This window comes from Pinus tabuliformis, chromosome 1_1, assembly GCF_031772625.1.
Source record: "Pinus tabuliformis cultivar Carrire ecotype Pingquan chromosome 1_1, CPIR1, whole genome shotgun sequence".
NCBI classification, from domain to species: Eukaryota; Viridiplantae; Streptophyta; class Pinopsida; order Pinales; family Pinaceae; genus Pinus; species Pinus tabuliformis.
Window position 1 is genome coordinate 863,047,700 of NC_142297.1, and position 11,843 is coordinate 863,059,542.

An 11,843-nucleotide genomic window follows, 5' to 3' on the forward strand; every position below is an offset into this window, starting at 1 on the left:
TCACCGTTGTGGTGACTTTCTCCACATTATCCAATCTCCTTCTATTTGATTGATCCCTACACCTATTTTACTTGCATCCATCATCATTCAATCATATCTACACTCAATATCACACCATCCTTCTTATATGGTTGATTTCACACTCCCCTTGGGGTAGATTTGGGCTCTGCTTGCCAGGATCTCACTTTCATTTGCATGCACTGCATAATCTGGAAAATCAAGACCTTTGCCTTGGCTTCTATAATTGCATAGAGGTTGTCCTGTCTTGGCTCCAACTGTGCACTGTGTAGTTCCAGGATCTAGTCTCCCATCCTGGTCACTAAGACTGCGCAATGTGTGGTCTCTCCCAAGCTTTCCGTAGACTGAGCTACGCATTACACATTTCCAGTTATCAAGCTTCTACACTAACTGCTAGGACTACGTAGTGTGTTGTTCCTATAATCATTTAGTCACCCCTATTGGTCAAAATTACAAACTCTCTCTCATTAGATGCCCTGATTTCTGCTTGATCATGTTGTGAAACTAGATTTGTAAAATCTAATTTTTTCTTTCCATAAGTGTCCTTTCTGTCCCACATGTACCACACTTGTGAAACACTTCTCTTCAGCACTAATTATACCATGGCACCAAAGAGAGGTGCTCCAGAAAAGGACACTGGAAGCAATACTGGGGGAGCGTTTGAGCAAGTGGCAGTCATCTTTCCAATATATGCAGACACTCAACTATCCATAGAAAAGGAGTCAACAATAACATGGTGGCATGTCTAGCAATAGTAGTAGAAGGAAATAATCCAGTACAAGATCATGGAAAGAGGAAGTTTCTAACATAATAAAGGGAGAACAGAGTTGCAGAGTAAAAGTGTACTCAATCTTCATGTAGGAAGCTTTGGTAGTAGAAGAAAAAGGAAGCAGAGGACGCCGCAACAGAGTGGACAAAGAGAAGAGCAGAGTATACAGGTAGCAAAACTGAAGTTGCAGGAGATGGAGAATAAGTTGAGGGAGGAACAAGAGCTGAGAAGAAGATAAAGAGAAGAAAAGTTGAAATAGGAGGAAGAATAAAGGTAAGGCACAATGATAGATCAAATAATGCCCATATAGCTTGAGGAGGAAGAATAACCAGAAACTAACTTAGACAGTGAAAAAATGCAGGAATGGGAAATGGCTCAGTAGATTGAGTAGTTGATTGAGTAGATAGACATGGAGTTAGATCAAGAGCCATAGAATGAAGACACTAATCTCATGTCTAGAACACCCGAGGTCACCTCTCAGTCTCCGCCACCTCCAATGTTAGAACTAGTCCTGAGAAAACAAGGAGACATTTTCCTCCTTGATGATGATACTATCATGGATGCGTACAATATTTCATCTCATGAGTTGCAGAAGCAAATTGTATAGACATGAAGGAAGCACTTTTCAGATTTTCACACATCACCTACATTCATAAAGGAAAGGATGACAGTGCCAGACACCAGGAAGCATCCAACTGCTCTTGAAGAATCCACATTAGCCTATGCTGGAGCAAGAAGCTCCAATGTCAAGTACTTGTTGGTTGAAAATGAACAACTGACAAAGTTCTTACAAGTAGCCAGGTAAGAGGCGGAACAATCTTGAGAGCATTGTGGAGTTTCCGCATTGGTAGAGATGGGGAAAGTGATACTAACTATAGGATCAACACTTGAGATCACCATGCGAAAAATATATGATGAATTTGTCATCATGCATAAAGAAGTTGTCTTTGTGCATGGCTTGCAGCACTGGAGCAATAAGTTTGTTAAAACTCTTAAGAACATACATGCTACCACCACCATGTGCAAGAGTGGACATTACGTTATAAAGGGGTCCCGCTTCACTTTCCAAAGATGATGGAGCCACAAGCAAAGCTTGACAAAGCATAGGTTCAAATGTTGATCCAGAACTACGAGCAACTCAACCTGCCCGTTAGCAGCATACATGATTCATATGCATGGTTGTACAAGAGTTTCGATGTCATGGTGAGAACACACTAGATCCCCTCGATCGGTTCCCTCACCAAAGCTAAGAAAAAGAACCAAGTCCAGCTAGAGATCGACAAGTACATGGAGAAGCTAAGGCAAGGGGCCACTAATGATGACTTGGAGATGAGCTCAAAAAACATGCATAGGTACATTAGTGGTGCCATCGTAGTCAACACCATGCTGAACATGCTTTAGGATGAGTTGGACACAAGTTCCAAGATCATATACTTGGAAGCTATGGAGGCAAGAGTCGGTATGAAAAAGACGCCATCATGCAGTTTTGGGACATCATCACGTAGTACCAAGCTTGGCATCAATACATCACAAGAAGCATCAAGTGGAGGTTTCCGAGTTGGTCTTTCCCCAAACTTCTAAGTCATAGTGTTTTTTCTTGTTGCATTGTCTCTAACCTATTTTGTCTCACATGGGTAAATGTGGAAGATGTATATTATTTGCAAATATGTTGTAAGTGAAGTTCCAAGTATCATTAGTGGAATGTGAACAATAACTATGTAATGTAATGATTTATTTCTAAAGAATTTGAATATTCATGAGGGTAGTCAAATATTCAAAAGGGAATGTGAAGGGTCACCCCACCCTTTGTTATAAATAGAACCTCATAACTCATATACACAACTTTTGGGAGCGAGTATACTTCTTTGGAGGAGTGAGTGTTCTTGACTGTAATGTTCCACTATTGGGGCTAGTTGTCGTCAATGGTGTATGTATGGATGGAACGTTGACTTATAATAATATAACTGAGCCATCATGTTTTCTTGCATATGTTGTTATTGTAGTTCAACTATTATGTTTACTTTAGTAATGTATGTTGTTTAATTTATGCATTTTCTTATGAACTATTTTATATGCAATTGCATGAATTTAGTTGAAGAGGTGTTGTTGGATTAACCCGTCACTTTGTTTTGTGGACTATTCCGCATTGCAGCTTGTGATTTCATTCTGCTCGTGTGATCTTCTCAGGTTGCATACTATTATAGTCTTCTAAGGGACACACTTCCTTTTCCCCTTCATGTGTTAGAACTCCCATGCATCTCCCTTGAATCGCTGCATGGTCACAGACTTTCTTTCGACCAAAGTTATCATATGTATCTCTCCGCGCTACCATGGTCAATGCACTACATTACCACCCACTGCTAGGACTCCTCCTCAACACAGTCTGACATCTAAATGGGAATTGTTAACGGGACATCCCTTTGAATGTTGGCGGGTCTAGCACCGTCAACGGGTTACAACAAAGAGTTTTCCTTTCACTAGCCTAAAATGTAGCCAATTTTCTATAAAATAAGTCTCGTATAGTAGTGAAAAAAACAATTTTTTGCAAAAAAAAGGAACCTATAGCTCAAACTCATAATCATATTTACAATGTTTATAAATCTAATCCAAAAATGAATCTATCTCAATGATAATTAAATAAATTTTTTGAGATCAAATTTGAGAACTCGGAAAATCATTTTATTTCTTTGTTGCTTCAATCACATTCCTATAAAACTCCGGATGATGATATAAATAACCAAGCATGCAAACAAATTAAAAAAATATGATTAAAAGCATATCTAATTTGGAAATAAAACCCAAATTCCAAAACCTTCGAAAATAAAAATTCAAATTAATTTATCAATGAAATATAAATTTAAACTCTTGATGGCTCTTTAATTTGTTATCTTAGGAAAAAGAGAAATCTCAAAATGAATTACCAATAGTAAAAACATCACAAAAAATGAAATTTCTCCAAAAAGCTTACTCAAAAAATTGAATTGGTTACCTAATCACAACTGGATCTTTTGATAATTTTTTGAGGAATTGCCATATTTTTTTGAGTAACTACTACTAGGTTGTTAAATAATGAATCCATATAGGTGAGGATAGTTTTTAGATACGAGGAATAACATGTTATAGTTTGGGTTCACTAAAACTCTATAACAAGTCATTCCTCCTATCTAAATACTACTAGGTTGTTTTCCTCTAAATTACCTTTCCAACGAACCCTCATAAATCTGATTTAGTGTAGTACATCCCGAAATAACGCCTTCTCAAGTTAGATTTTTGAAGCTAATTGAAATTTGTTTACCAATTGTTCTAAGCATGTTATTTCTTTTTACTTTTTAATAAACATAGCATATTAAAATATGAACATAAATTTTGTATAAAAAATAAATTGAAAAATTAAAAATAAAAAGGGGGCTCACATATGTCTCATGGATTAAATATATGAAAGGTCATACATTCAATTCATGGTAGGGAGGCTACATGAGTGGAGAGTTGGGACCGAGGAGGTGGGTGAAGGAAGGACCTTGCATCATTATTAGTCCTTGCCCTCAGGCATGGACTATAGTAATCGATAACGAAGGAGATAGCATTATTTGAGCAGTTTTTACTTCGGGCTTATTAGTGATAAACAAAGTTCTTACAAACATATTAGTTTATCGTGTTATTTGGCCTCTTCCCGAGGACCGCATCTGGACCGAAGCTAAAACAATAGGTTATTTTTGTTTGTGTGATATTTTCACACTTGTAAATCCAACTAATAGTTAGCATTATGTGAGGAAATTAAATGTTATCTCAGCTCTCAGGAATACGCTGGTATATATGAAAATATATGAACATATAAGCATTCGCAGGTTCCTGGCTACACCTGGCTACCCACATGGTGATTTCACCGCACATCTATTGCATGTGAGTGTTGCTGCTTCTACTGCTTCATCTGTCGCCTATGCTGCCATCTGTGTGAATGGCTCTGCACCGGGAGCCAGCTCCAGCTCCTTCCAAGCTCCAGCTCCCCAGCTAACCAGCTCCCAAGCTCAAGCTCCCGATCCAGCTCCTCGGCCAGCTCAGGCTCCCTATCCCTCCACCTTCCCAGCAAGGTAACAAGCAAGGTAACAAGCAAGCTAACCAGCCTGCCCGCCTGCATAAAGCCCGCCAGCAAGCAAGCATTCAAACTCAGGCAAGTATGAAAACTCTATCCGTCCTCTATTTTGGTCGGGTATTAGCACGAGCAGTTCTATACCCATAAGCATAAAAGCAAGCAGGAGCAAAGGCATCATCAGTAGCTTACCCAGTGGACTTAGCTGCATATCTAGTAGCAGTAGAGCACAAAGCAGCACCTGTGAAAGAACCAGCAGCATCACTAGCACAAAGCAGCACCTGTGAAAGAACCAGCAGCATCACTAGTTGTTTACCTTGAACCAGCGCCAAGTACAGTCACCTTAGTTTCTTCTGTTTAACCAGTTGAACCTCCAAGCAGTTGATTCCCATTCCCACCACCAGCGGGGGACAGACAGCATTGCTGCCAATAAGTCCGCCGATAGGTCATCCATCAATAGTGCCCACCACCCCAAAGAAGGGGTATTAGTTGCTAGCTGGTAAAGCCAAGAGCTAGTCTCAACTGGCCTGTGTGAACCCAAAATAAGTATTCGCTACCACAGAAGTGGACAGGTGCTCGTCCGCAGTCCCAAACAGTCTCAGGGCGGAATTAGGGTGACGTGCTGCCCTAAACAACCTTAGGAAGAGGAAACCAGCCACTGAACGTAGCTTAGAATGCCCTTTCTGCCCCGTTGAGGTTTCACAGGGTTCCACTGGTAGCCTTCGTTGTTTGGGTAGAGAGAATCCTTGGTGGCTACAGAGAAGAGATGACTTTCACTGCCTAGGAACTGAACTCGTTGAGCTAGTAAATAACCATAGAGAGCCGCACACCCAACTTGCCTCTCAGAGGAACATCACCGCCTCAGGGGACCTGGTTCCCCTCTCCTACATTGTCGGATTGCTCACCGCTTGCTCCAACTCAAAAGCCCTCTCGCCTCACTGCCTTAAGGGTTCCGGATAGCGCCCCTTCACTTGTAGTTTCGCTACTCTAGCACATCAACACCAACTCAGGCTCCAGCCATACCCCTGATCTTGGAAGGATGGAAGGACGTACCCATATTACTGAAACTTAGAGGCAAGGGCATTCAAAAGATAGATAGCAGGGCAGGACGGGCTTTGACATTGCCTGAAATCATGCTTACTTGGGACGCGCTTAGACCTTAGGGAGAAAACCCGGGTTGGGAGATGAAATGAAACTGACCTGGACTTGGACCTGGTTGCTGCTTCGATGTTGGGACGTGAAGAGAGGTGGAGCCATGAACAGATATGGCTATGGGACGAATGATAGGAAATAAAACTTATAACCTTATTCAATGACATTTGTCAAAAATGCATGTGGAAATATTTTCGTAGATTGAATGCACTTTCTTTAGAAATTTTCTTCTTTTATAAAATTCTAGGATATCTTTTCAACTACATGCTCTCAACGAAATTCAGCAGAAATCATGAATGCGAATCTTTCCAAATTGTGCAATCGCTTAACTGTAAGTCCAGGAGATCCTGGCTATTGAATTCAGTTCTGCGCAGCTCAATGAGAAATAAGGGCCCTTAGTTTGGTAAAGTAATCCCTCAGAGCAAGCAGGCCTTGAGCTGGTTAACAAGTTGTAAGGATACGTTGCATCTACTACAGAGCCTGTCGATGGAGATTGTCCGACTCGTATGGAAAGGTCTCAAGCATCCCAAGCTTTCCAATTGCCATTGTGATCCTTTATTTATTTAGTTAGAATTATATTTATACATCAGAATCTTGCTCGGAGCCTTAATGCTTATGTCTCATGGCATATATGTCCAGGCCCACCCTCCTCGATTCTCATATGTTGTTAAGTTCGATTGTCATATGTTGTTAAGTTTGGCACTCTTGTTTTATTTACAGGATTAATAGACCACCTGTAGCTTACCCATTCTTCCACAACATCCTCGTCACGTGATGAGGCAGGGCGCCCATGTGACACGTCAGGGTACCTTGGTAAATGTTCAACGACATCGATTTTTTCCCTGGTGATCTACGGTGCAGCTACATTTGCAACCCTAATTCATCGCATTACCCTAAGTCCTCCTCACATTTCGCCATTCTTCCACCACGTTAGGGGTGAGTACTTGCAGAGGTAATCTACCTGGTCGTCATATAGACACCACTACATCTCTATATTGGTCATTCTTCATTGGTGATGGTATCATTTCCTCTTCAATCGCAACATATGGTTGAGAAAGGTAACAATTACAAGTATCGCCTTTAACAAATTCAGGGTTTTATATTGATTAATTTAGTTTGGTAAAGTAATCCCTCAGGGCAAGCAGGCCTTGAGCTGGTTGACAGGTTGTAAGGATACGTTGCATCTACTGCAGAGCTTGTCGATGGAGATTGTCTGACTCGTATGGAAAGGTCTCAAGGATCCCAAGCTTTCCAATTGCCATTGTGATCCTTTATTTATTTAGTTAGAATTATCTTTATACATCAGAATCTTGCTAGGAGCCTTAATGTTTATGTCTCATGGCATATATGTCTAGGCCCACCCTCCTCGATTGTCATATGTTGTTAAGTTCGATTGTCATATGTTGTTAAGTTTGGCACTCTTGTTTTATTTACAGGCTTAATAGACCACCTGTAGCTTACCCAGTCTTCCACAACATCCTCATCACGTGATGAGGCAGGGCGCCCATGTGACACGTCAGGGTACCTTGGTAAATGTTCAACGACATCGATTTGTTCCCTGGTGATCTACGGTGCAGCTACATTTGCAACCCTAATTCATCGCATTACCCTAAGTCCTCCTCACATTTCGCCATTCTTCCACCGCGTTAGGGGTGAGTACTTGCAGAGGTAATCTGCCTGGTTGTCATATAGATGCCACTGCATCTCTATATTGGTCATTCTTCATTGCTGATGGTATCATTTCCTCTTCAATCGTGACATAAGGTTGAGAAAGGTAACAATTACAAGTATCGCCTTTAACAAATTCAGGGTTTTATATTGATTAATTTGCATTTTTTTTTCAAGCTGAAGGTAAAGTAGGAAATAAAGTATAGCTCTCCAGTTAACCAGGGCTGAAGTACACTGGAATAAGTTGGTCATGTATTGTTCCATCCATAGCAAAGCCCTCCCTGATTTTATATCATCTATGTCTCTTGTTTTGTCAATATTGGCTATCAGTTCTTTTATTGCACTCCCAGATGTGAATGGTGTTAAAATGTCCTGGTTTTACTTTTTGAAGATATCATATTGGACTGGAAAAGCCAGCGATCGAGAAGAAGGTAATCAGGAAATTTAATTAATTTGCTCATCGTTGTTCTCTTTTCACTGATGTGATTGTAGTTTCTGAAAAAAATAACACCCATCAATGTGCTTCACTAAGAAGATTTGATTTCTGCAGGCGGTGGTTGTTGTACCTGTACAGGATCTGTTCCACCGTTACCTGAAAGTAGTCCTGATGATGAAGATGTTGCCGCAGAGGAATCATTAGTCAGACAGCAAGTAACTGAGGATACGAGGAGTCCAAATGTGGTTGTCCAAGTTCGTGGCCTCATCAAGACATTCCCTGGTATAAGAAATATGGTTGGTTGCTGCAAATGCAGAAAAACGGCTCCTCATCATGCTGTAAAGGTATATTAACACATAAGAATGGCATTGGATATCTTATGATTCATTCTCAACTTTTTTACATGAAAGAGCAGAATACAACTGAAGATTGATGAAAAAATACTTATGCTCATTCTGATTAGATTTATTTTTTCTTCCTTTTGATTTATAACCAAATTTTAGGGCTTGTGGATAAACATTGAGAAAGATAAGCTATTTTGTCTCCTTGGACCCAATGGAGCTGGGAAAACAACCACAATCAACTGCCTTACCGGAATTACACCAGTAACAGCCGGTGACGGTAATTTTCTATAACCAGATGCTTTTCACTTAGCTTTACTTTTCCATATATCATCCTGGATTACAAAACAAATTTGATTGAATGTATCTTGTGAAAGATATGGCAAGGATCATAATTTATCATTAGAATGGTCTGCGATCTTGCTTTGAGAATTCTTAATAACTTCTTGATGCATAATGACTCTTCTATTTCTTATACAACAATAAGAGTATTGAACATTGGATTCAATATCCGGTCTAAAAGTTTAATATCATATTCCCCCATCCTCGCTTTTGAGTTTTACTTAATGGAGTGAATGGGTTAAACAGTCATCTGAGTCTTGTTTTGTATTCGTAAATCAATCACAACACTGATCTATGGGCAGTGTTTTAAAAGCACAAGTGGAAAGTAAAACATTCAAAGTATAATGGGAGTCTATCCTCAGGTACAATCCTATCTTACCAACATTCAAATAATTGGGATGCAGTTATGCTTGAATATCTTGTGTATTTTATATAGATCTTCATCTATTTGTGCATTGTCACTACAATATGAAGTATTCTAATTTTCATTTAGTCTGCAGTTTGATATTCTGTGGAATGCTCTATCAGCTCGAGAACACTTATATCTATTTGCTAGCATCAAAGGCATACCAAGATCTGCCATTAAATCTGTATGTTCTTATTGGCTTTGGTTTTCTCAGAAATTGTAGTTTTCCATTTCTTATTATTGCAATTGATTGCTTGTGACTGTCTTCAAGACTTATTTTTTTTACAAAATTGCCATTCACATGATGAACGAAGTTTGGTTATTATCTTGCAGGATGCAGAAAACTTGTTATCACAAGTAAAGCTATCAGAATCAACTCATATTCGTGCTGGCAGCTACAGCAGAGGAATGAAGCATCGCCTTAGTGTGGCAATAGCCCTCATAGGAGATCCTAAACTGGTTTTCTTGGATGAACCTGTATTTTCAATCATTCCACCCTGTTTATGCTTTCTTCTTAGACTTCTCCTTTTTGCAAATCCAGGAAATTTGCAATTTCTTTCCTCTGTTGTAAATTAGCAATCTTCTTAGATACTAGTTTCCTCTTGTACATTTAGATGCCTATCCTTCTATTCTGATTGATTGATATATATCTCTACAGACTACTGGCATGGACCCTGTTACACGAAGATATGTATGGGACATCATTGAGCATACGAAGAAGGATCGGGCCATTGTCTTGACAACTCATTCAATGGAAGAAGTTGATATACTGAGTGACAGAATAGCCATCATGGCCCGAGGGAAGCTACGATGCATTGGCACTTCAGTTCGGTTGAAATCCCGGTTTGGAACTGGGTTTGTTGTAAATGTCACTGTGCAAAAAGAAACAAGAAGAGATAGTTTATTGCAAAATGCGAGCAATTCCTTGCAAAGAGAAGACAATAGACACCCGAGTGACCCAGTGAAACATTTCTTTAGAGAGGTAAATACAAACATTCTGTAATCTGCTCCTCCTTGAAACAATGGTTAACAAAACTTCTGTCTCTAATCCAATAAATATTTGGTCTATGTTACTTGGCAGCGTCTGAATGTAGAACCAAAGGAAGAGAACAAAGCCTACATAACATTTATCATTCCTCGTGAAAAAGAGGAACAGTTGACGGTATACACTTCTACTGTTCCTTTTCCCTCTACTCTTTCCGGTTCAAGCTACTTTTGTTTAGTCAAAGCATAGGCTGAATCCACAAACATTCAATTCCAGACCATGAAAATTTTTGAATAACTATCGCAATCTTCTGTTAATGCAAATGATGAAATAGTCTAGTAGGTATTTTGAAATTGACAAGAGACCAAGAAGTGTGCCTTCTATTTTAGGATTTCTTTGCAGAACTGCAAGATAGAGAAGAAGAGCTAGGGATTACAGACATTCAACTGAGTCTTGCAACTTTGGAGGAGGTTTTTTTAAACATTGCAAGGCAAGCAGAAGTCGAGACTGCAGCTGCTGATGGAAGCTTTACTACACTGAACTTACGTTCTGGAACCTCAATTCAGGTCTGTCATTCTTTTCAGGTGTGTTTTATTTTTAATTGTGAGTAAAGAAGGAAAATGGTCATGAAAGTGTCCATCACTCTGTGACAATGCAGACATATAGTTTTTTTTGTTCTCTTATTTGTCCACATGCTTGTTTATCTTGCTTCTTTGCTGCCTCTCTATAACAGCTTAGTTCGCTTCTTCCATTAATCCTAATAGTGAGGAGTGTTAGAATGTGGTAAACAGGATCTGAGCAAGATGACATAAAATGGTTGTATTTGTAGATCTGTAGGTTCTTTCTGAGACACCTTGTATGCTTGATTATCACGTTTCTTTGTTGTTTCTCTTTATAATAGATTAGTTGTTGTTTTCCAATAATCCCAATACTAATGGTTCAAATATGTTTAACATGGTTTGAGAAAGATGACTTAAAAAGTCTATATTTATGGATCTGTAGTTTTTTTAGCTTGCATTGGGATTCCAAGAAGTATTATTTTATTCTTCGCATTCAACCACACGAATCCAATTAACTAATACCGACATAAATTGTTAAATATCTTCAACAATTTTTCTTCATTTACATGTTTCCGTTGGTTAAGGTTATGTGAGATTTTATGCATTAAGTCAACTATAATGCAAATGCATTAGGTCCCTATATCACATGGTTTGAGTTTTTGTTTGAGTTCAGAGACCAAGTTCAGCAGCGCAAAACTATAACATGAAGTTTGCAGTGAAAAACATGTAATAAATTCAGCATTAAATTTTAGAAACTCAACGTATAAAATTTTCAAAATTAATAAAGATATAATAAAATTACATTCTAGAATTTAATATATATATATATTTCAAAAAAGACTATTTTGTTACAAATTCAGGGATGTATTGTTCCATCCATATCAAAGCCCTCCCTGATTTTATATCATCTATGTCTCTTGTTTTGTCAATATTGGCTATCAGTTCTTTTATTGTTACAAAAAGAATGAAAGAAGAAGTCTTGTTGTTTATGCAAGCTCTGGTAGGGGCCGTACATCATCAGCAAATCAGAAGCTGTGAATAATTATATGAAAAGAAGGCAATGACCATAATTTGGTCCT

The 11,843-nt window shown here is 38.9% G+C and overlaps 1 pseudogene; it reads left to right on the top strand.

Moving 5' to 3' along the window:
- Nucleotides 1-1,451: 1,451 nt before the first annotated feature.
- Nucleotides 1,452-10,958, top strand: LOC149217003 (ABC transporter A family member 2-like; annotated as a pseudogene).
- The last annotated feature ends 885 nt before the right edge of the window (nt 10,959-11,843 follow it).